At 45.7% G+C, this 24,590-nt stretch overlaps 1 protein-coding gene and 2 non-coding genes across 5 annotated transcripts in view; 2 read left to right on the forward strand and 1 right to left on the reverse strand.

Annotated features, from left to right (window-relative positions):
* Positions 1–24,590, reverse strand: part of LOC119444827 (uncharacterized) — a 186,969-nt gene that overhangs the window by 155,077 nt on the left and 7,302 nt on the right. Inside the window, exon 1 of one of the 3 annotated variants that reach the window (XM_049663682.1) lies at positions 4,746–5,200. The exons of the other annotated variants lie outside the window; for them this stretch is intronic. The gene's annotated coding sequence lies outside the window, so the exon portion shown is untranslated. Of the gene's footprint in view, positions 1–4,745; positions 5,201–24,590 lie in introns of those variants that run through there. 3 annotated transcript variants of the gene reach the window in all.
* On the forward strand, positions 14,781–14,852 carry Trnae-uuc (transfer RNA glutamic acid (anticodon UUC)). Its single transcript has one exon. It is a non-coding gene; the product is annotated as a tRNA-Glu (tRNA).
* Trnaq-cug (transfer RNA glutamine (anticodon CUG)) lies at positions 14,858–14,929 on the forward strand. Its single transcript has one exon. It is a non-coding gene; the product is annotated as a tRNA-Gln (tRNA).

Here is a 24,590-nt window from a genome sequence, read left to right on the forward strand (position 1 = left end):
TTACAGCGAGTACTTAAGTCCTGCGGCACAGGTCCAGGATTCGCTCAACTCAACTCATACGCCGCTCGTTGCAATACAACAGCTGGTGCGACGGCTGAAGAATACGTTGAGGTTGACGACGACGTGAGTCGCTTGGAACTGACGACCGACGATGTCATCGAAGCCAACAAAAAGGACAGGAAAATGGCGAAGGTCGGCGATGGCAACAGTGGTAAATAGGCTGAAGCCTAACAAAAAATTGGCTGCGGTTTAGCTCTGGTTAAACCTAGTCGAGTAGCGATAGCTACAGACCCCCGGCTGCGCTTAGGCTTGTAGTTAGACATGCTGTTATTAAACTTAGTGGTTCCCCACTAGAATAAGAAAGAACAGACGTTGTGGTCAACCAACGGGTAAAACAAATGGCAGGAGCGGTGGCCGCGACGAGGCGAGTTGTCGGAGAATCGAGGCCTGTGGTGTGACGTCACACAGAGGGCGGGGCGAGCACGCCAGTTGTGGCGGTTGCCAGGCAACGGCGGACGCGCGCCTGTAGGAGCGGTGGCCGCGCGGCGACCGCTACGAGCTGAGTCGCCGGAGAATCTAGGCCCGCGGTGTGACGTCACACAGAGGGCGCGGCGAGCGCCCAAAGGCTAGGGTGCCTCGATGCCAGCGCCGCCGTTCAGGGTGGTGCCATCCTTTGACCGCACCCGCGCCGCCGCTTTCTCGCTGCGACGCCATCTTGAGTCACAGCGAGCGGTTGCGAGTGCTTGGTGCCGGTGCTTAGTTCGAGACACAATGCGCGCGGATGCTTCGCTGACGCTTCTACTTGCTGGACAGTGTTCAGCCGCATGAATGACAAGCTTGTCAAAGGCATCGAGTCGACATGACGGGCTGTTGTGTTCCCAAGTGCACCGGATCGACGCGTAAAGGGCTTCGTTGTTTACGCTTCCCCCGGGATCCAGAGCGAAGGAAGAGATGGGAAGCCGAAGTAAAGCGGTATCACTGGAAGGCAACGGATAGCTCCTACATTTGCGAGGTAAGTGTCAAGAAAGTTTAGACTATCGCATCGTGTTTTTCATAAATAAGAAAGTATTCTCTGATCCTCGCTCACGTACCTACGTTCGCTCACGAACTAAGCACTGCACCGATGCTGTCTGAGTAGCCTATGGTCTGCGAGCGCGCGTCGCATAGGCTTTTGCCGTTTTGATCGGCGCAGTCTATGCGAGTAGTACCCTTATTTTAAGGACTGACGAAAATGCTTCGCCGCGAAATAGCCTTACATTAGCTACAAATCTTCATCTAAACCACCTATTTTACTTTTTCATGGGAAGCACACATCGTGTGTCTCTTGTTTCTTCGTCTTTTTTTTTTCCCTCAGTTTCTTTTTTCGCTACTGGTTATTTGGGACTAAAGAACGGAGTGCTTCTTCTGGGGAGAGCGGCTGTTGTGTACGTGGCAAGCGAAGCATTGTGATTTTCTCTTTTCTCAGCAGTTATCTTGCGGATCTCAGGTTATGTTATATAGCTGATTTTTTTAGACGAATATATTTGTAGCGTGGTGCTCGTAAGCCGATGGTCATCCGTGCTCATTCCCGATCGTGGTGGGTACTGTGACGGTCTTTAAATGCCTGTGCACGGTATGCCCAGGTGTAGTAGAGTTAAGGGGCATCATGGGACCAAAATGTTTCGGCGCTTTCTGCCATGGTGTCTGTTGTAGCCTGTGCATTTCTTCGAAACGTGTGAAGCGAGGTAATACAGCATTACTTCTGCGAAAACTTATTTTTAAGCACTGTAATGGGTTCTCTGTATTTACAAGGCAACTTTTCATATCAATAATCAGTTTTGTTGTTTTACTTGTACTTAGAAACACTTTGAAGAGGACCAGTACGAGGCAAATCGACAGGATGGGCGCCGTCTGTAAAAGTCAACAGCCCTACATCATCATGGACTATATTTTCGAAGTGAAAAACATTGCTAATCTGTATTTGACTGTCTTATAGTTTTATTTACGGTTTTTGTATGCGATATGTATGCAGTGTTGTTTATTTTTTCAATGTAGTTATCGGTGTTCTAATGGTTATTTATAAAATGTTCTGTACTCGCCATCGATGTGTTTGGCTGATGCGACGTATTCGATGGTAGCTGATGTATTCTGGCTGGATATCTTGATTAATATTACCCGCGGTTGCGTTTTCGATCTTGTTTGCATTCTTGTTTTCGATTTATATTGTGTGTAATAAGGTTGATGTACTCACTTGAACCCCCCCCCCCCCCCCATGTAATGAATAAATTTAAAAAAAACTCTCACTATCCCGAATTGTGTGTGGAGCCTACCTTGCGATTTTTTTTTGTTTATCTCGTCTTTCAACATAACCTTCAGGCGCCACACATTACATATAATTTTTTCATGTACATATCTCTTTCATGATTGATTGTACTAGACATTATAAGTAAATGTGTTTTGTGCATCGTTTGGTTTCTTGTGTGTACTACGCAAGATTGACCCAGACAAGTTACGTTACATGTTTCTCTACAGCACTAACTAAACCTTATTTTCACATCCCAGTTATTTTTACACCAGCTTAATCCTGTCAGTACACAGTTTTGTGGGCAAAAAAAAGCAAAATTGCGCGTAGATATCGTCAAATAATTGCAACGAACGCGAAGAGCACGCGCAACGCAAGGGAAACTAACCGCCGTGCGCGAGTGGCTGGCTACGGTAAAGGAGGCGTGACGTGTAAACCAAAATACAACAGCGAAAAAGAAAAACTTCCACACAGAGGGGGTCGCAAACCTTATATACCAAGCATCGAAGCGCAAAAAAAAAATAGTGCGTATTTCAAACATACACACGGCATGTTAAATGTAAATTGAATTAGGCAACTTGGGGCATGTTCCCAGCGCCATACGTTTACGTCTTGGACCTTCGACGAGTTAACGGCTATTGGTTATAAAGATGTGCAGATGCGATACCGATAAAAAAATCCTCATCAAGGCAAATCACTTGGAAGTGCGCCGCGAGTAACACTATTTATGAACGGAAACGTAGCTGTCTCTCAGCTCGTGTGACTCAATATGGCGGCGCCAGCGGGGTTGTCTCCACCCTGGACGGCGGCGCTGGGCATCGAGGCACCCTACCAAAGGCAGGAGCGGTGGCCGCGCGGCGACTGCGACGAACCGAGTTGCTGGAGAATCACGGGCCGTGGTGTGACGTCACAGTGCGGCCATGGCTCAAAGTGAAAGTGAAAAAGTGCGGCGACGGCGAAGAGGCGTAAACCTGGCATAACGTAGCTGTCACTACAAAAATTCTTAATGACAACGTTGGCAATAGCGGCATTCGACGCGCTGCAGCCGTACCGTTCATCACTGTCGGGTACCACACGAAGCGAGCGTGAACCTCCATAACATAAAGTCGACCGCACTTGCCCATTCCGTACTGAGGAAGTGCACAGAAGAAAATTGGTTACTTATCTCACTAAGTATATCTGGAATTCGTGTTAAATAATGGATTTATTTTGCTGGACGTGCTTAGCCTGGTCTATCGGAAGTGGTACGGTACCCGATACTTAGAACGAAGTGACCTGTATAACAAAAGATTTTGAAGTTCCTGAGCGCTTCGTTATAAAGGCGTTTGGCTATCGCTGATTTTAAATAAGTACTTCGCAGTAAAGATAAGTACTTCGCTGTACTTTGCTCTCAGGCATGCATTAAGTGTAGACATTAATTCTCCCGTATAAACGCGCTTGGAAAATATGAGATGCGAGTAAACTTCGACTTCTATATGCGGGATCCTTATTGTTGTTCCAAAGCTCGCCTGCACAAGTACCTTTGTGTTCTTGTTTGTTTCATTGTAGGCGGAACGAGCAGGACTTATCTGCACAGTCTTATGCACGATGTTGTAATATAGTTAATTTATTTATTTAACATACTTCCAAAGTCCGAGGGCATTACAAGAAGGAGTGGGAAAATAGAAAAATTGTGCAGGTGAAGATACAGAAAAACAAAACTGCTTAAGAACAATTAGCAAGATTAACAAAGAAAATTAACGGAAAGCCTCATGGATGGTAGCCTTGAAGCTCGTGGTGTCTGCAATATGGCGGCGATTGGGGCGGGAAGGTGGTTCCATTCTATGCTAGTCTTGGCGATTAAATAATACTCACAGGCATTAGTGCGGTAAGATGTCACACAAACGTTGAAGTTATGGTCCGATCTAGATTATACAGACATGGGAGGAGAAAAAAATAACATCTTTTAGAACTGGACTACAATGATAGATTTACTGATTGTAGTGATAGTTCCTTGCATTAATATGGGTGCTGGTGCACAATACTAGAAGTCCTGCTGAATATCCCGCGGCCTTTCCGAGTTGTTCCCGAGCCAGGACTAGAATCCTTATGCAATGCTACATTTTTATAACGTCATATCTTGGTCTCATTAGCTCTTCTGCACAATGCTATATATATATATATATATATATATATATATATATATATATATATTATAGCAATTGGTTGACGGCACTCACCAGACTTGGAAATCCTCGCACCAGGGGAACGAAGAAATGGGATTCGCCGGTGCCCTGGAAATCGGACACAAAATCCGTCGCGGCGTCGCTCGCATTTGCCGTTCAAAAGCGATCGCGCGTTTCGACGTCAGTTTGCTTCTTCTCCGCAAAACACTTCGCCCACATTGGACACACACACACACACACACGCAACACTATCAACGCAACGCGGAACACGTCTGCAATACAATCGGCCTTGGACTCACCCAATTACGACGTCTTCATGCAACGAGCCGGAGATTTCACGATCCGATGAGAGCGCGACCTTGGCTTCCGCGCCACGCAACGAAGCGCGCACTCATTTCTCATTTCGGGAGGAAACGCGAGCTTTCCACAGCGGCGACGTTGCATAGAGGGGGATATAAAATCCGGAGGAAGACGCTTTTGGTTGAGGAACAAACTGGGCTTTCTTGCACTGCACGCGAGATCTTTCTCTGCACGTTTGGTTCGCCGACGATGGCCTCGCATCTACAAAGCACCGCCGCTTGCGACATTCACCCGCCGTCGAGTCAACTGCCTTGCTTCGGCAAGCGTGGCGTTTTGACGCCTTCGCTCTCGGATGTCAACTTTCTGCGAGTCAGGGAAAGCGCGTGATCCGCAAACGAAAACAGAAAGAAATAAAGATCACAGAAGCAGAGCGCCGTTTCCACGGCCCGCCACCTCGCGCTCTCCCGCGAAAATAGTCTTGCGGCGCCAACTGACATAAGTATGTATTCTTTGTATTCGTTTGAGCACTGCCGTCAGTGCTTCCTTCTTTTCTTCTTTTTTTTTTTTTTTTCGTTGTCACTTTTGTGTGCAAATCTGAACAAGCGCAAGCACGGCGTCGATCTCGGAGTGGTACCTGCTCTCATATCTACCATCTTTTATTCGGGAAGGCGCGCGATGGACGCTCGAGAAAGCGAAGACAAAATAATAGCCGAGGACTCTCCATGATACGTCCCCCCCTATCCCTTCATTTTAGGCTTCTCTCATGCGCCTCCTCCTCTCTGCAATCTTCTCTCTCTCTCTGGGCTTAATTTCGCTTCCTTTTTATTTTTTTGCTTCTCTTGCAGGCCTTAACGAGTTCTCACGGAGGTAATCGTTTTTTGGCGGCAGTCTCCAGCGCGGAACAATACAGAGAGAGAGAGAGAGAGGGAAGAGAGAGGGAAGAGCGACCACGTGACACCACGTGAAGTTGAGCTAATGTTTCTTTGGCCGAGGGATGCATGTGACTGTCTGCCGCGGCTCAAGGGCACGCAATCTTCACGTGACAGCAAGGCTAGCAGTCTGCCAGGTCTTTCACCATGCTACCGACACTAGCGTGCGTACGCTTACCTGGTATGATTCCTTGTAGATAGAGATACAAAATTTCCGGAAATACTGAAGCCTCGACAAAGAAAAAAAAAGCACGAAAAAATATCCTAACTTTTCTTAGCATACGGAAGCAAAATTAACAGCAGACGTAGTGCATGCAATAATGTTTCTAAACGCTTTCGCAAGACCTGGAGATGCTGTAACAAATAACCTACTTTTTTATTCGCTCGGAGATTCTTGGTAGCTTTCGGGATTCTCGCCTACTGGCCAAGGAAGCTGAACACTTTTATTCTCTTAGGATGGGGAGGCTGGTGTACTTTCTGCTCACCTCAGGAACTTATGTTTTTCATATTGCGGACGGAGTTTGTTCGCCGCGAGGTTAAGTACATAACACGCGATGGTAAACCACTATTCAAACATGTGGGTGCTTTTAGACGTATATACGAAACGTTGGGAAAGGAGCAGTCATAAACATATAGATCCTCTACTGCGACCCACTTGAAATCAGTTAACGATGCATGGTAATTTTTTTCCTAACTGAAATTCATTCGGTTCAAATAGAAGGAAAAGGGGGAGGAAAAATTGAAGAAGTTGAGAATAAACTTTTTTTTGTCTAAATTTCTTCGTGTCTACAGCCAGCCGTAATTTGTGGTACGTATCAAGAAACTACCAAGAAAGAAACTTTCTTGCCAAGGCGGGATTCGAGCCCGCGTAACCCCCGGTCCCAAAGCGAACGTAGTAACCACTAGCTATACAGCCACGCTGGCAGAACATGAATTTATGCGAACCACATGATTGCGTTCGAGCGTCGTCGTCTTCGTCCACAGCTGGCGCGTTCGTACGCTCGTGCTCTGCGAGGTGAAGAGGTTTTGCGCACTATGAGAGTGAGGGAGAGAGAGAGAGACGCATTCACGGAGCGGGTCTCCTGGAACGCGGGGTCGGTGTTGCAAGCTGCGCTATGCAACGCGCAGTAACGGCCGTAAGTCCGAGATGCGCGAAAAGAAATTATCATCATCATGAGTAATAGTCTTTAGTGTGCCCTTCAAAGGAAGAATCACCTGCCTGAAATCAAATCTTTAGTGAATGAACTTACTTGTCACAAGCAGCACCTTCAAAATCTTGCTCTAGAAGTGCGTCAGTTGGAGTTGTGCATCCAGACAGCCCGCCACCTTGGCCCGCCAACAGCATAAAAACTTCCGTCGGGATTGAGAACCAATGGGAAGAAGGAAAAAAAAAGAATAGACCGCCCACGCACCCCGTACAGATGGTAAACCAGCGACGCTGAAGTGTGCGGTCTCGGTGTTTATCACTGGGTTAATTCCGATGGTTCATTAAAGTCCTTCTCAATTATCGGTTGCGTCTTTGTCTAGCTCGGCCGCAGGAGCCGCCCGATCGGCCCGACATTGGCGCTTGCGCTCCGCATCGCGGGCCCGATCTTCTGCCGAGGCGTTGGCGCAACGCTCCTGCTCTCCCGCTCCTGCTCTCGGCGGCTCATACCTACATATCCAATGCGGGTATGAGTCACACGTGATTTCTTTCTTGCCTTCTTTGTTTTCTCTCTCTCTCTCTCTCTCTTTCTTTTCTTCTTCCTTCCTTCCTTCCTTTCTTTCTTTCTTTCTTCTTTCTTTCTTTCTTTCTTGCCTTCTTTGTTTTCTCTCTCTTTTCTTCTTTCTTTCTTTCTTTCTTTCTAGTCCCTAGCTCATACCCGCATATCCAATGCGGGTATGTGCCACAAGTGATTTTATTATCGGTAATGGGGACGTAACTGACGAGCATGACCTATCAGTCATGTTATTCATAAAGTTGTACCCTTCCATGCCAATTTTGGTATATACCAAGTGAACAAGACGCGAGTTTTCGATAGGTTTATTTCCTCCGGAGGGCTTTTGTGGTCGGACCAGGAGTGTTTCGCATACACAGCTTTGCTGTAAAAACTTCTGCGGAGGTTTTCCTTATTAGAATGTGACAGACAAGCCAAGCTCTTCGTTCGCAGAGAGCAGCTATAGGCGGAATCATTTCTAAATGTACAACGGTTGAAGGGGAGGCAATGAGGGGGGGGGGGGGGGGGGGGCGCTTTTCTGCTACCACGATATCGTACATGTACTACATGCGAATGCTTGTATAGGCGTGTAGCTACGACGAGGAAGGAGATGTGCATCTTCTTGTTCAAGGCTTCCCGGTTTAGAGAAAAACGCGCGACTGCCGCTCGGCATCAGTGGTTCTTGATGGGACTGGCATCGTTGCGGTGTAAATGAGCCCGCCTTATACGAAATACTCGTGCTTCTTAGCGTGACTCGCGTCTGAGAAAATTATATGCGTCAGCTTCAAGCAGTTCCGACTTTGCAGCGAGTTTCTTGTATCGGTTAAGGAAAGCTACATAGTGCTGAATTGCGCGCGTTCGCGCGACCTCACGCAGATAATTTCTTCCGCAATGAGACATATTATACATATTATAGCATGTGTCACAGTTCGACGCATTCGATATGCTGCGAGAAAAGAAAAAGACGAAGGCTTTAGTTATTTTTTATTTTTCCACTGAACCCGTTTGCGGCAATGCATGCGTATGTGAGGACAATGGTATAATGGCGACAAGAAGGGGGCTGACGACGACGACGACGGTGGCAGCTTGACGCACTCCTGCGAATGTACCACTGTGTATGCGTGTATGTGCTGCTCCTCAACAGAACTCTTTGATGCCAACCTGTGATACTGGTTATGTGTTATTGGGTATTTGCCACCTTTCATAGTAATCAGTGTATAAAGTATATCATCAAAATTACGCACCAACCATAAAATATATTGCTAATAGCATTAAGGTCGCCAGTAATCTCTAGAGAATAGATGCCCCGCCAATTTTCTATTTATTTATACATTTATTTAGTTATTAAATGCGAAGCATTTCTTGGCGAACATTTGCCACTTTGCCAGTATCTATCTATCTATCTATCTATCTATCTATCTATCTATCTATCTATCTATCTATCTATCTATCTATCTATCTATCTATCTATCTATCTATCTATCTATCTATCTATCTATCTATCTAGACGCCTACGTCTTGGTGCTCTCGTGGTCGTTTCGTTAACTTGGTAGGTACCAAAATTGGCATAGTAGGACAAGAGTGTATGGATGAACATAAATTATAGGTCATGACATGAATATCATGACATGTTTGTCATGTAGGTCATGAAACAGCCGCCTACGTCTTGGTGCTGTCATGGTCGTTTCGATCGTTAACTTGGTATGTAACTATGTTGGGTTCGGACATGGGTACTAAGTGAAGGAAACACTAAGGTGGAAGTCATAGTCATGAGCATGACTCAGCCAAAATGAAAATGACTCAGCGAAAAAAGATTAACACTCAAAAACCACTGAAATTGGTTTGGACGTGGATACGCAGTGAAGGAAACACTAAAGGATGATGGTGGAAGTCATAGTCATGACCATGACTCAGCGTAATTTTTTACTTTATTTTATTTCAGCAGTGCTGCTAGCCTGGATAGGCTGTGAGCAGGAGTGGGTTACAAAAAAGCACCAAAACAATGACATGTGCAATGACTAAAATGACAATGACTCAGCGAAAAAAGATTAACACTTAAACACCACTGAAATTGGTTCGGACATGGGTACTAAGTGAAGGAACACTAAAGGATGATGGTAGAAGTCATAGTCACCAGCATGACTCAGCAAAAATGACAACTACTCGGCAAAAAAAGATTAACGATCAAAAGCCACTGAAATGGGTTCGGACGTGGGTACTAAGTGAAGGAAACACTAAAGGATGATGAGAGAAATAGTCAAGAGCATGATCGACTCAACAAAAATGACAATGACTCAGCGAAAATTATTAACACTGAAAAACCACTGGAATAGCTTCGGACGTGGGCACTAAGTGAAGGAAACACTAAATGATGATGGTAGAAGTGATAGTCAGAAGCATCACTCAGCAAAAATGACAATGACTCAGCGAAAAAAGATTAACACTCAAAAACCACTGAAATGGGTCCGGACATAAATGATAGGGCATGACAGGAATGTCATGACATTCGTGTCATGTAAGTCATGAAACAGCCGCCTACGTATGGGTGCTCTCATGGTCGTTTCGTTAACTTGGTAGGCTCCCCGCATACTGCTTCGCATAACATCGATTCTAACAAAGCGTGGGATCTTGCGGCTGTTTACAGCGAAAGCTGTATATGGCTAGGCGAACCGAAAAAACGTTCGCCGCATATTTCGATAAAGGTCTCCATTGGCTGTGCCGTCAGTTACGTCGTCACCTAAGTCGCACCCAAGCGCGCGCGCCATTGGCAACGCCGTGGGTGATGTCGTTCTCTGCATCGTACCCAAGCACGCGCTCCAAGTGCCGCTCGAGAAACTCCCGCCGAAAGCGGGCGTTGACCCCGGCGAACGCGTTCCCGACATTACCACGTTGACGCTGCTCTGCCCGCAACGCCGCTTCCTCGGCTCGCCGTTGTCGCATGCGTTCGATATCTCGAGTTAGCTCGGCGTCGTTGTTAGCAGCATCCACCCGCCATTGGCGCTTGCGTTCCACTATAGAAACACAAACATGTAATCAATAATTGAGAAACGCTTCAATACAGCGTCGGGATCAACTCACTGCTAAACACCGGGGCCGCACGTTTCAGCTTCGCTGGTTAACCATCTGTACGGAGTGCTTGGGCCGTGTTTTTTTTTTTCCTTTTCTTTTTTTTTCTTTTTTTAATTAATATATCTTAAAAATATATCTCCATCTTCGTACTTAGTTTCATCATTTTTACGCGCGAAAAAGGATGTGGCAAGGTTTCTACGAGATCGAAAATCACTGTGTCAGTACTACGTATCAGTACTCCTCATACCAGGTGAATGGAGGAGAAGCGATGGGCGGTAGCTGTCTAAGTACCGGCGTTTCTGCCGTGAATACTGGCTTGAGAGAGAAAAAGAAAAGGGGCGGGGGGGGGGGGGGGAAACACACCTCGACACGACAGCTATTTTCTTTCTCCCTTTCTGTCTAATGGTTACTTTCTTTCCTTTATGACAAGTATTTACTGCAAAAATTTACCGTCACTTTAGCATACGCCAAAGAGGGTCAAGGCGAAAGCCTGGCTTAGCCTGCGCGCTCAAGAGACATACGTGACATTCTCATTCAAATGCGTTCATCATCATCATCAGCCTATATTTTATGTCCACTGCAGGACGAAGGCCTCTCCCTGCGTTGTTACTTCTTATTACTTCTTTTTTCCGACCAAAGGTTGCGGGTTCGAGGGCCTTAATTGAGGCTACCTTTTTTAACAGCGCCTTAATTAACCTCGCCCTAATTAACACCAAAGGTCGTGGGTTCGAGTGCCTGAATTCACTCATTTTAACACGGTGACGACAGTTACCCGCGCACGACCAACAGAATTGTAGCTTGGAGGACGCTTAAGCTTCGCCTTGAAGAGTGGAACGCGATAGCATTCAAAGATCCCTGGCATCTTATCAGGCTTTTTTCTCGTATATTCAAATTACAATCCGACGCTCACGTCTGTAGGTTGCAGATAAGTCGTACTTTATGATTTTTCTGACGGAGTTTGCTTCGAGAAATTCAATTTTCGTTCCCTAAACCTTTGCGCCAGGCCTGTGTGGTCGGAGTGGTTCGGGATGAATTTCTCCGCCACGGATGCCACGGACGCCGATGCTTACGCTGACACCGACGCCGACGCCGGATTGTCTGCGACACGGGGCCCAATTTTAACGCGGTAGCGTTAAAATTGTTCCGTGAGTGTTGCTTGCTTGACCCGCGCACCATCAGAATTGTTGCGTGAGCGTTTGCGTATAGGTAAGACACGATGGAAAGATTTTAACTGCACTAGAAACAAGGACAAAAGAGGACGAAAAAGACACCACTGCGCACGTGGTGTCTTTTTCGTCCTCCTTTGTCGCTGTTTCTAGCGCAGTTAAAATCTTTCCAATATGAACTTCAACCAACTAGCCCAGCTTGGTGCTCATACTACGTATAAGACACGATGCCGGGTCGGTGTAGTAAACGAATTACTACACCGAGTCGTCATCGTGTACGATTTCGCTTCGACGACACGGTTTTCGCTCAAGGACGTTGAAGGTCGACTGAACGATGAGACGTACAAGGCTTTCACATTGAAAACAAAATTGCTCACACGCGTCTAATATATACGTAACTAAGCGCTCAGCCATAGCTTGGAGTCTACAAGTAAACAGCACGAACAATACACAGGTTCAGTTAACGTTGCAAACGACATCGACGAAATGCGACCGCTAAAAGCAGGAGCTCACGGGGCACCCCCGTTTAGGGTCGCGCCACAGTGCACGGGACCAGCAATGAGGTGATCGAAATGAAGTGAAAGAACAAGTACAGTTCAGCAAAGCGTTTTGCAAAATCCATAAAATATTTGCATCCACGTTATTCTTGCAACCGGTATAGTGGTGTTGCATTGTCGTAACCCACCGCTTTTTTATTCCGTAGATATGGGGCGGCTTGCATGCACGAACATTTAATAACGAAAATAATAACGAATTGAAGAACGCGTTCTTAAATGATCCCTAGACTACTCCCAGTCCGCATTAGAACAATTTCTTAAATTCATTATTATTTTCGTTATTAAATGTTCGCGCAAGCCGCCCCTGGTCTGGTGGCACGTCCGCGCTATGCTACATCTGCAATGAGCTGTAATCAATTCATCAGTTTTTTTAATCTATTCTGCCCGCAGTTTTCTACTTAACGAAAACTACTTTGGGAGATTCCGACCCGTAATCTTGGGCTGAGTTTATGCAGTACAGTACTGTTGTACAGAGGTCAACACACATCTCTAGAACGCGCGAATCATGTTCGCAGAACTGCGCTGGCAAATCTGATGACGTCATGTGGCACAAAATCGGCTGTATGTGAGCTTGCGTGACTAAATTTACAGTTTCCATTGATTTCTCTCGACCTGTTCGTCGGCTTAAGCTTTCGTGGCAGCTTTGGCCCTCGCGAGTGTGTTCTATAGACATGTGTGTTGACCTCTGTACTCTCACTTGAAGCATCGGCGCTAGGCTACAGTCATATATAGGAACGTTTTCCGATCCACATATGTGATTACTCGTGCAAATCAAGAAAAAAAATGATTTGTTAATGGTTTCGTGTTTTATTCATCGTGTGCCACATTTCCGCGATTCTTTTCATAAAATTAGAAAATTCAATTTCCTCACAGAAAAATACAAATTAAGAATTTGTAAAATATCTCCTACCACACTTCTTTATTGCTTTCCCTTAAATATTTGTTAACTTCTTTTTCTTTATTATTTCTTAAACGCTGACTACTGCATTACGCCTCACTTTAACTTATTTTTGATCGGTTTCTTCCATATTTTCATTTATCTTTTCGTTATCGTAATACCACCCAATTCATGGCGTCGCCCCAACAGTGGGTTGATGCCGTTTATGACGGAAATCATCACCATCATCATTACAGCCGCCGTTCGAGGTGTCCTCGATTTCTTTACGCGAAGTGCTCGCCGGTCACCAAGGCACGTCGGGTCCACGAGGCATTCGTAAAGAAGCAACGAATGGGAAGGCGTTATTACTGAAGAAAAACTGAGGCGAAAGTCTCCTCACTTAAATGTTCGCCACCCGCCGTGGTTGCTCAGTGGCTATGGTGTTGGGCTGCTGAGCACGAGGTCGCGGGATCGAATCCCGGCCACGGTGGCCGCATTTCGATAGGGGCGAAATACGAGAACACCGGTGTACTTAGATTTAGGTGCACGTTAAAGAACCCCAGGTGGTCCAAATTTCCGGAGTCCCCTACTACGGCGTGCCTCATAATCAGATCGTGGTTTTGGCACGTAAAACCCCATAATGTATTATTTTTTAATTTTCGCCTATACTTTGGCCGCGGTACGTCAGCGTGACGTCGATAGTATCACAATATATCCTCGTATTTAGGCCGTTTTGGCACACCAAGAGCTGGCGAAACTTAACTGCTTGCACTGGATCTTTGGATGAGCAATTGGTTTCTTTAGCATGCAATGTATGCTGCATCTGCACACACGACGCCATGTGCGTGGCTTCTCACCGTGCCCGCACCCAAACATAAAGGCTACGATGACGTCAGTGCCTTAGTTATCACGCGTATACATTGTTTTGCTTTTTTTTTTTTTGACGGTCACCATTTTTCAGCGGATTACCACTGTTATCGATTTGTCGCTCGGCGCCAAACGCGCCTGTCGTGCTGTCATTTTTCTTGTTTACTCAGCTTTTCGACGTGCTAGTACCCTAAAATGGCGGCTCGATGACGCCAATGCAAACGTCACGGCTAGCTGGTGGGTTACTTCAGCGTAGCGTCGCCATCAGCCTTTCCTTTCCGTGTCTTTTTTTGCGCTACGTACCAAGGCCTCCTGCCACGATCAAAATCGCCCTTTGCTATTCTGGAAGTGTAATTAGCTCGTATAATCTAATTAAGCATTCCTCATTCGTGCCCGCTGCTGCTCGATTATTATAAGGTCGAGCATGTCTCCCAGAATTTTCCACGGTTTGGGCTGGGTGATTAAGGGCAAAATGTTGCATGCAGAAGTTTGACAGTGTGGATTATATATTTGATATTTGCCGGTGCAGCACGCCAACCATCTATAACGTATGTTACGAAGCCTTTAGGGAGCCTCGTGTGATTCCAGTGCCACTTATTTGATAAGGCGCGAGAGCGCTAAGCAAACCACAGACCCCTCTATAGTACTTTGGCTACGCCTACAGTGTCGCTTCAAGGCTGACAGGCCGATCGAGCCCTTCCGTTCGGCGCCAGCGTCAACAAGGCTGCACGTATCTCAGCAATGCGTATTATATGACACAGCACTCGCATCTATTTCTGTAGCTACAACAACCGTGCAGCGGACGCTGCGGCAACGCGGCACCGCGGCTGCAAATAGAAACCGGTTCGAGCGCTCGCTCCCGCGCTGCCATCTCCGGCGTGGTCTAGTGGCTAGGATATCTGGCTTTCACCCAGAAGGCCCGGGTTCGATTCCCGGCGTCGGAAGGTTGGGTCTCATGGTGTAATGGTTAGCACTCTGGACTCTGAATCCAGCGATCCGAGTTCAAATCTCGGTGAGACCTTCTTTTTTTTTTTTTTTCTATTTAAATGTAGCATTGCTTTTTTTTTTTTAACCTCTCTGCCTGTTTCTTCTTTTTCGCAGAGTTCTTCATTGACATCTTACGCTACGTCCGCACTGGTTTTTACGTTATTATCGGCACTGAATACGACTTACGGCAACAAAGGCCACCTCTACCTGGTTTTCATCGACAACAACATATACGCCTTTCGCCAACCGCCGGCCGTGCCTTTTGTTTCTCCATCTTGCATGCTTGATTGCTCCCAGTTAATGACGCTGACCCCCTACGGAGGATTGGCCAAGAAACAGGCGGTACTGTAGCAAACAAGAGGATAATAAAGCTTTAAGGAAAACAGATGTAAGAGAATATAATAAGGAAAACATAGAAACGCAAAGGAAATTTGTATTAATAAAACAAAAGGTTCTACACAATTTCACAAGAAAAGTAGAGAGATTGCGGGCATCCAAACTACTTCGACAATAATTAGGAATTTCGAAATTTAGTAACTGTACGGACAATTTTAGGAAGTTATTACCGTAATCTTTATGTGCGACGAGGCTATGGTGCGACGCAAGATGTTCCCGCGTGTGAAGTGCCCAACGCTCGAAGGAAAGCATAACCGGCGAACACGGAAAACTCGGCTGACGGAGCGATATCTTATATCAATAGAGAGGTTTAGCTTGTCCGGTAATCGGGTAAACGCGAGCGGACCGAGCGTTGGGGCGTTTCGCCGGAACCGTAAACGTGAGCGGCCTGTATGGTGCTGTCACCTGGTGGCGCAGAAATCAAACAGAGAAAAAACAGTTCATATTACAGTAACCAAGTGTATTCTACATCGCTGCTGGTGTAAATGTTCGACAGTGGCGTAATCGTGTTGCCGCCTAAAATTGACGGATTATATGAATTTACCGTGATGCGTTTCGGCCTGTTTAACGCTCCAGCCACTTTTGAGAGGATGATGGATAATATTTTACGCGGCCTCAAATGGAACACATGTCTCTGCTGCCTGGCTGACGTCGTTGTCTTTTCCGCTGATTTCCATACACATCTCAGCCGTCTCGAGTCTTTTTCTTATTCTTATTTTCTTATTTATATTCTTATTTAATGCAAACAGATAGTAGCGTTCTTTATGCGCTGGAGCAAGTTCTCAGTGGTAAATACCTAGTGCAGTCACTCAACAATAGGTTATTTTACTCAAATGACACCTTTTCTTCAGCGATAAATTGTTTCAGGTCAGAGAAACAGGCAGTAATTTGTCGGCTATGGAACAAAACAGTTCCTTGTTTGTAACGACGCTTTAACTGGAAGGGTTGTCGAATGTAGCTGAATGTTCCAAGAGGAATGCACATCCGCCAGAGTCGCTTAAGGACATCCTGATAACGACACTGCACTTAAGGTGCCCGACAGAGGGAAACCGGAAAGACCTGGAAGACCAGGAAGCACTGAGAATAAATTTCAGGCTAAATCGCGCTTTAAAAAAAAAACCTTTTCAACTATTTCTTTCAGAAAACCCCAAGTGGCATTTGGAGCAGTTAACTCATTTGGTGCAGTTGCATTTGGGGCAGTTGCATTTGGGACATTTGCATTTGGCGTAGTTTTATTTGGGATAGTTGCATTTGGGGAAGTTGCACTTCAAGCGAAAATATGTTTTGGACTTCGCGAAGTTAAAACAAGCGAGAAACGGTTTGTCTGACAAAGAGGTGAGCAAGCCCCAGCCTAACACGTTCAAGCGGAATGAAAATGTTATCTTATCAGGCCTCATATAGGCTCACATCGCGAGCTTCAAATGAATGGGGCGATAACTGTGTATGTTCTTGCAACCACATCCGTGAGCAATTCATTAGACCACGATCGCACGTCTCTCGTGCCGACGCCAACTGGCTCTTTGAGACGGCTGGCGCTTGCGTCATGTCCCATAGAACCAAATCTGCTGTAGTGAAAGTTCCCGCCGCTTCTTTGGAGCAGAGGTGAAGCCCGCGCTTGCTCCTACATGCATATTTCACCTCCAAAATAGGGCCTTGTCGGGTGGTGTCTGCTTACAGATCAAGCGCTTTGGCTCTGTTAATGTAATCGCTAGGCTAATTAGAAAATAAAATCTTTTTCCCCGTTGAAAGTGTTATTTTCGGCTGAGTATTCACGACATTATATCCAGTAAAATTTGGCAGGACGTTCAGGCTTCGTACTTATTTATGAATACTGCGATCTTAAAAGGTCATGGAATATGGTGGGTACAGAAGACGCAGACATGAATGATCAACTAAGATACAATACAGCAATAATTAAAATGCTGTATACAATAAAAAACAATAAAGTGCAATAATACTATGGACAATAAATACAATATAACGCATTATAATATGCAATGATTAGTGAGGGTCAAGTGAGGCTTCTGTCAAACAATGACAGTGTGCTATGTGATGCAACATCATTAGAAAGATTATTCCAGTCCATAACAGCTCTACGAAAAAAGAGTACTCATAGCAATTAATCCGTGAATTAAAGTTGTTATCATCTTACTTTGTCACTTGCAAGTGGCGTAACTCGATTAATATGCAAGAATACCGGAAGTGTTAACATCTAAATGCCCATTCAAGAACTGGAAGAACTTCAGGGGACAAATACGGTTTCTCTCCACAATACATTGCAGACCACTTCTTGTCAACAGCTCAGTCACTGACGTTCGACCGTAAGAGTTGTAGATAAATTGCAACTTTCGCACTTTTTCTAGTTCTTTAATATTACGCTTAGTGTCTGAATCCCACATTAGCATTGCATATTGCGACATTGGACGAATAAGTGTTTCATATGCTAGCATGCGAACAGGCGGAGAAGAATACTTTAAGGAGCGCTTTCGAAAAAGAAATTTCCCAATGTTGCAAGACACAGCCAGCCACACTTATTACACACATGCTGTGGGACTGTACACAACATTACCCCGGCACTACCCCACGACCCTCTCGTCGAGATGGCACTCTGCCCTGCGTAGCTCCAACCTCGACAACCAACTCTGGGCGACCCAGCAAGCCTGCCAGGCGGCGAAGAGGCAACACCTCGACGTCCCCACGTGGGAGGCCTAGGCCCAGCCACCACCTCTTGCTGGTTTTAATAAAGTTTATTCAGTCAGTCAGTCAATGCAGTTTCCCGTAATTGTGTCAATATACTTGTTCCGAGTTAGATCATTTGTTATCCATAATAGAAAATATTTATATACTTGAACTTCTGATAGAGAGACGTTATTAGTGATGCACTGATAACGTAAAAGGTTTTTCTTCAGTGTTATTTTCATATAACTGTTCAATTGTAATTAATTTGCATTTGTCATTCCAGGCACCAAGCAATGACCTTGCCAAATTGGCTATTCAGCCTTATCTGATCCTCAGCGGAAGATATTTTCGTGTACAATACACAATCGTCAGCATACAACTTCACATTTACGGAAATATCGGTGACACATAATTAATAAACAACAGAAACAAAAGCGGTCAGAGGACGGAACCCTGGGGAACGCCAGAATAAGCAGGGACATATTACCAGAATGGGTTTCCTTTAGGGATACAAATTGTTGTCTACTATAAAGGTTGGCTCGTATCAATGATAGAAGTTTCTCATTTTTATTATATATCCCAATTTGTAAAGTAAAATTTTATGCGAAACGTTATCTACCTGCTTTCCTTCATTAAATGATGCAGCAAAGTCGTGAATGGTTTCAAGCAGTTCTGTGCTGGTTAAATGTCCGCGTCGAAACCAAATGCTGTGCGCTTGTTAGTACAGTGCGTTATTCAAGAAATGAAACAATATGTTTATGGATTATTTGCTTTCACATTTAGCAGACTTTTGAGGTTAGCAAAATTGGCCGGTAATTTTCAAATTGTGTTTTGTCACACGTGTTATGTAGAGGCTTAATTCTGGAAATCCTCCAGTCTTCATGTAACGCACCTTGGTTAAGAGATCTATAGCGTACAACACACACAAATATTTTGCACATCATTCTGCGTGCTGTTTTAGGAAGGCATTCGGTATCTCATCTGATCCCATATATTTTTTTTATATCCAGCTTTAACAATAAATTAAAAACACCTTCATCAGAAATGATGACATCTGATGCTGAAGGTAGACTTACAATAAATGACGGACGGTAGGTAGCCGTTATCTTTTGTGTAAACACCATTGAAATGGTTATTAAAAGCTGTACAAGCTGCAGCGTCGTCACTCACTAATTTCCCATTTAAAAGAAACACGTCGGTAGAGCTCATGCCTGGGCTGGCCTCCTCCAAAATTTGCTTGGGAACATTTTAATAAATACTAGCAAGTTTTCATTGCAGGTAGGTAGGTAAAAAAGTTGTCGCAGTTTCACCTGAAAGGCGAAGCATCAATTGCGATAGCAAATTTGTAGAGAGCTATACGGAGTAATGATATTAGCTTTATCAGCTGTATAAACTTGGACATGCAGCAGCACCGGCAACACGCATAACTGTTGTCGACGCCGTCGGCGTTTTGCCCGCGTTCGCTCAAAATGCGTGCGGCGTTGGTGACTGTTGCCGGAGCCTCTGATATAAATAAGCACTTGGTGCCGCAGCTAAACGTCGCCTCCCTTCCCTCCCCCTCCCCCCCTCCCCCACGGCCTCTCGCGCGTCGGAAGAAGGCGCGTTTGCTCTACATATATGCTGATTGTAAAGGAGGAAAGAGACGCCTACTTCTGCAGCCTTTAAGGGAGCACGGCGCAGAACGCGCGTTTGTTCTCCGCCGTGCGTTCATTCCCCGTAAAAGCGCGCGCCCCTCGCGCTCTTTCACTCGCACATACAGCGTTCGGCGCGCGGCGCCGATTTCATCCCCATTGACGTCATACGGAACCTCACGGCGACGGCGACGGCGACGGCAGAAATCTGCTTTTGAGTGTCCATATAATTGTTATCGCAATAAAACTTTATTTTTGTCCGGCAAGTTAGTAGGGTGGGCTTCAGCCTGCCTAGGCGTCTGCCACGAGCCCTTGGGCTCTGGCGGCGTCGTCGGCCCGCTGGACTGCCCACAGTTGATCTTCTGGGGCTGAGCTGAGCAGCACAGCACACCAACGCGCGCGGAGGCTTTCGCTAGAGGCGGTCTCCCCGTTGCTACTCGTCAGCCCTTGGCATTCCCACAGCATATATGATCAAGAGTTGCTCTTGAGCCGCATGACTTGCATTCGTTTGTCGTGTATATATCTGGATATAGCATATTCCACATTACTGGATTACAGTAGTTCTCGTTTGTAACTGCCGCCATGCACTGCACAGACTGCGATTTATTTAATTTTTGATGAGGTGGTGGACAAATACGCCTCTGCATTTTATAATGTGTTGTTATGTCTTTCTACTTGGCCAATCTGTCTCCCTACTGCCAATATCCATCCTCACCTTCTTCGGCGGCCCCCGAGTTGACGGCACCAATGTTTGTCGCAACTCGGTCGGTTAGCCCTCAAGCTGCGTTGTGTGCCGCCTCGTTGTTTCCGCCGTCCCCCGGTGAGGTCGGAGTATGGGAAGGTGTCCATAGTAATTGAACGTGTTTGTCTTTTATTTTTTTGGCTCCTTTCAATAATATGTATAGTGCCTCTGGGGAGTGTCGGCCATTTGTATAGTTGTGAATTGCTGCCTGTGAGTCACTGATTATTATGTATGATTCAGTTTGTGTTATTGCAAGGGCTATCGCCGTTTCTTCTGCTGCTTCTGTATATTCTGTCTTTATTGTGACGCTTGTTACACATTCTTTCTTGTTATTCACTACGACTGCAGTGAATCCTTTCCTGCGTTTGAGTCTAACAGCGTCTACAAAATCTGCTGCTTTATCTTGTCCAAACCTTTTCTGTATCTCCTTGGCTCTGCTTTGTCTTCGTCCTTCATGTTGTGCCGGATTTTTCATTGTGATATTTTTTTTCTTTTTCACGAGAACGTTTTCCTTTTATTTCTTCGCGCATTTAAAAGAGGACTGCTCGCCTTGTTCGATTTTTTGTTTAACCGTTTCAACTTTAGCCTCAGCTGTAAAGTTTCTCTTTTTATCCGAGGATTGTGATTTTCAACGATTTTAGATGTCAAAGGGATGAATCGCTGTACGCAATCTTGAACTATATCTTTAAAACAAAGCCACATATCATCAGCAGTGCAATTACTTGTATTGAAATTATCATATTGAAACGCCATGCAGATTATCAATTATCGATTCATCATCTGCTTTAGAACAATTAGGAAACTGTTTCATCACTCTCGGCTGTTTACGTATAACTCCCTTTAGTGGTAGTACCACCACCTTGTGATCAGATATGACATATGTGACGCTGCACCACATGATTTCCTTTATACTGCCACTCACAAGATATACATCAAGGATAGATTTCGAGCCCTGTTTTATTCTAGTGGGATCAGTAACTACTTGCGTGAGATCGTATTTAAACATGATATCCAATATTTCAGTATCAATAGCGTGGCATGGTCTAGATGAAAATGTTTCCCTATTCATATTTGACATGTTAAAATATCTGCTATGATTAACTTATCTTCCACTTTCACGTGACAATGCATGATAATTATTAAGTCTTCCAATTACATCGAAGGAAGAATTCGGTGGTCTATAAAGAATATATCTTGGTGTTGAACCTGTGTTTTGTACTGAAATAGTACGACAACGCTTGCTCCTCTTCTATCTCGAGCTTTACAGAACACTCAGCATTTTTTCAGTACAAATTTACTATCAAAAACATAACTTGATAACCTGTATCTGGATCGTGTGCTGAAATCATGCTTTCTAATTGTACAGCCTTATGAACAACACTGCGGCAAGCGGCTCAGTGGCTAAGGCGTTGCGCTGCTGAGCACGAAGTCGCGGGATCGAATCCCGGCCGCGGCGGCCGCATTTCGATGGGGGCGAAATGCAAAAACGCCCATGTGCTTGCGTTGTAGTGGGCGTTAAAGAACCCCAGGTAGTCAGAATTAACCCGGAGCCCTCCACTACGGCATGCCTCATAATCAGAACTGGTTTTGGCACGTAAAACCACAGAAAGAGAAGAAGAATTTCTATTTAACACTAAAACCAGTAACACAAAGATACACGTCGGCCAGTATCTGTACAGCGAGATAAGCCATGTCAATCTCGAGAGCGTGAGCAAAGCACTTCTGTTTCTTCACTAAAGTAATGTTTTACCGTGCCCCTCGTGCTTTACCGTGCCAACGGCCCCACTTCATTACATCGCAGGAATGCATTCTTCTGAATGCTGATGCATTCTTGACCTGCCACTGAATACTAGCAATTCTTTATTTTTTTTCCAATGCTGTGAAATTAACTGTCTACAGTTGCAGGATTTCGAGCTGATGTGCTCTCGAATGAGTGATATGTTTCGCTGTGTGAAACATACATATAAAGGAGCATTTGCTGGAGCTACGAAACCATGACATTGTGATAAACTTTGTGCAGCAGCCATCGACGTTGATTCTCAACGTAAGCGAATGAATAGCCTATCGCTGTTTAAATGAATGATGCGCTTGAATACGTGTATTTGTAGCAGTGAGGGTATGTAGGTATAGCGTTTTTTTTTTTTTTTTTTGTCATTGTGTAATTCTGTAGAGAACTGGCCGGGCCGCTAACAAGCACATACGCAGCACTATAGCAGTCGTGATATATCATATATAGAGTATACCATACATGTTTTGTCTCCAACGGCGCGAGTGCCGGCGTGGGAGGCGACTGCCATCCTTGATTCCCACAACAGCCGCAGGGGGAGAGGGCGGCAGGAGAAGTGGAGGGCTGTCTTTCCCGAGCGCTCCACCACCGCATGTATAAACCTCCGGACGTCCCAAAGCTCTCGCCCGACGCACGTGCATCTCAAAGAGAATAGTTGGTGTTCGGCCAGGAACGCCTCGCGCAACTCCGTTGCGTGAGAGCACGCGTTCTTTGCATCGGCGCCTTTGTACCATTGTGCCAACAACCGACCATGAAAACGGGCGATTAGCCGAAGAAAGCTATTCGCCTTAAATATTGCGCAGACCAAACGCACATGGCGCAACTACGTGAGAAGCTATGGTCCAATTATATTTAGGGAGGTCTAGAAACGCGCACTCAAGTCACTGACGGATACGCAGGGGACACAGAGAGATAGAGAGTCATTGTGAAGAGGAGGCGCTTTTTACTGCAGCCCTTTATGGAGCCCAGCTCAGCGCCTTCATAGGGGGGACATGGGGCCCGGACCCACCCCGAGAGATAAGCACTACGCACCCCTCCACCATTTCGCCTCCCCCATTCTTCACCAATTTCTTACGTGCCCTTACAACAAGGGTGAACCTACGCTTCCCCCTCCCCCTCGATGTTACCCTGGATCCGCCCCTAGCTGCCTCAAGCAGCTTTGGTCACTCAAAACCTTATCCTCCACTCGCGTTTCATTTGCTTTCATTTTGCTTTCATTTGTATGTCAGGCGGATAGCGTACGTCTCCTGACTTTTGGGTCCCCTATTTCTAACACGCCCTTTTGTCTCTGATAATGGCCATCAGCAAGTCCAAGGAAGGTCGCGCCGGACATCACGCCGCAACAAGGACAAAAACACAGCAGGTGTCCTGATTGTCTCCTCACATCGGTGACGCGCACTTCACAGCAAGAGTCCGTCTTGCAGTTATGTGTGTAATTGGCTCAGGCACTGACATTGGCCTTACACATACATGGATTTGCAAACACGGGGCGTTATCTTTTTGGCATTGCCGCTGTGACCCCAGACGGCGCGGTCTGCTATTGTTCTCGTTGTAGACTGAAGGACATGGTATCCATTCTCTTGGCGCACCTCACTAAGATGCTTCCGGGAAAGTCGAACAAATGCGCTATCGTCACCGATTATCACGCGACACGCGTTCTTCTACAATGCGACCATGCAGATACCGGCACTAGCCACAAAGGTTGAGCTTACGGACCATACTATTGTCATATACTCCCCAGTGAGAGCGGCACCATAAATCATGGTTGTTTGTTACTTTTTTTCTCGCACATTTCAATTGCTCAGCGTGTGAAGGAAAATTATTTGTTTTCTCATGATGTCTCTTTGTTACACGTTTATGTGCTGAGCTGCACATAATATTTGCCGAAGGGGCTCCAAGGCATATGGTCACAGCACATATCTGTATACAGCAGTGTTCCATTGTTGGGACTGCTTTATCTCTGCATTTTCTTTTTTAGGCGAATGGCTTTCTTTGACTCTTTGGCTAGTTTTCGTGGTGGTCGGACTTTCAACGCCGCGACAAAGGCATCGATGAAAAGGGTGCGTGCTTTGGCGCAACTGAGTTGCGGGGCGCCTAAAGAAAAACTGTCAGCCCTTCCACGGGGGTGGAGATGGAAGACCAGCAAAGCTGTACTATGGTGGGAATTATGTATTTCCAATTATGACTATTAAGATGTGATGGTGTAAGTGGTTATTTGAACTATTAAAGAGTGAGAAATGTGTATGATCCGGCGGTTTTCATTTATTTAGTGACTACAGGGACCATGGCCTTATGATCGCCTATGGTACACCGCCATAGGGTGCACAGCAAAGGTTGGCACGTTCTTCATAAACACGTCACCAATGCCGCGCGCGTTCCGTGCGAACGCGGGCAAAACGCCGCCGCCATCGACAAGTTTTGCGCGTTGCTGGTGCTGCTACATGTCCAAGTTTATACAGCT

This window comes from Dermacentor silvarum, chromosome 3 (assembly GCF_013339745.2).
Source record: "Dermacentor silvarum isolate Dsil-2018 chromosome 3, BIME_Dsil_1.4, whole genome shotgun sequence".
NCBI lineage: Eukaryota > Metazoa > Arthropoda > Arachnida > Ixodida > Ixodidae > Dermacentor > Dermacentor silvarum.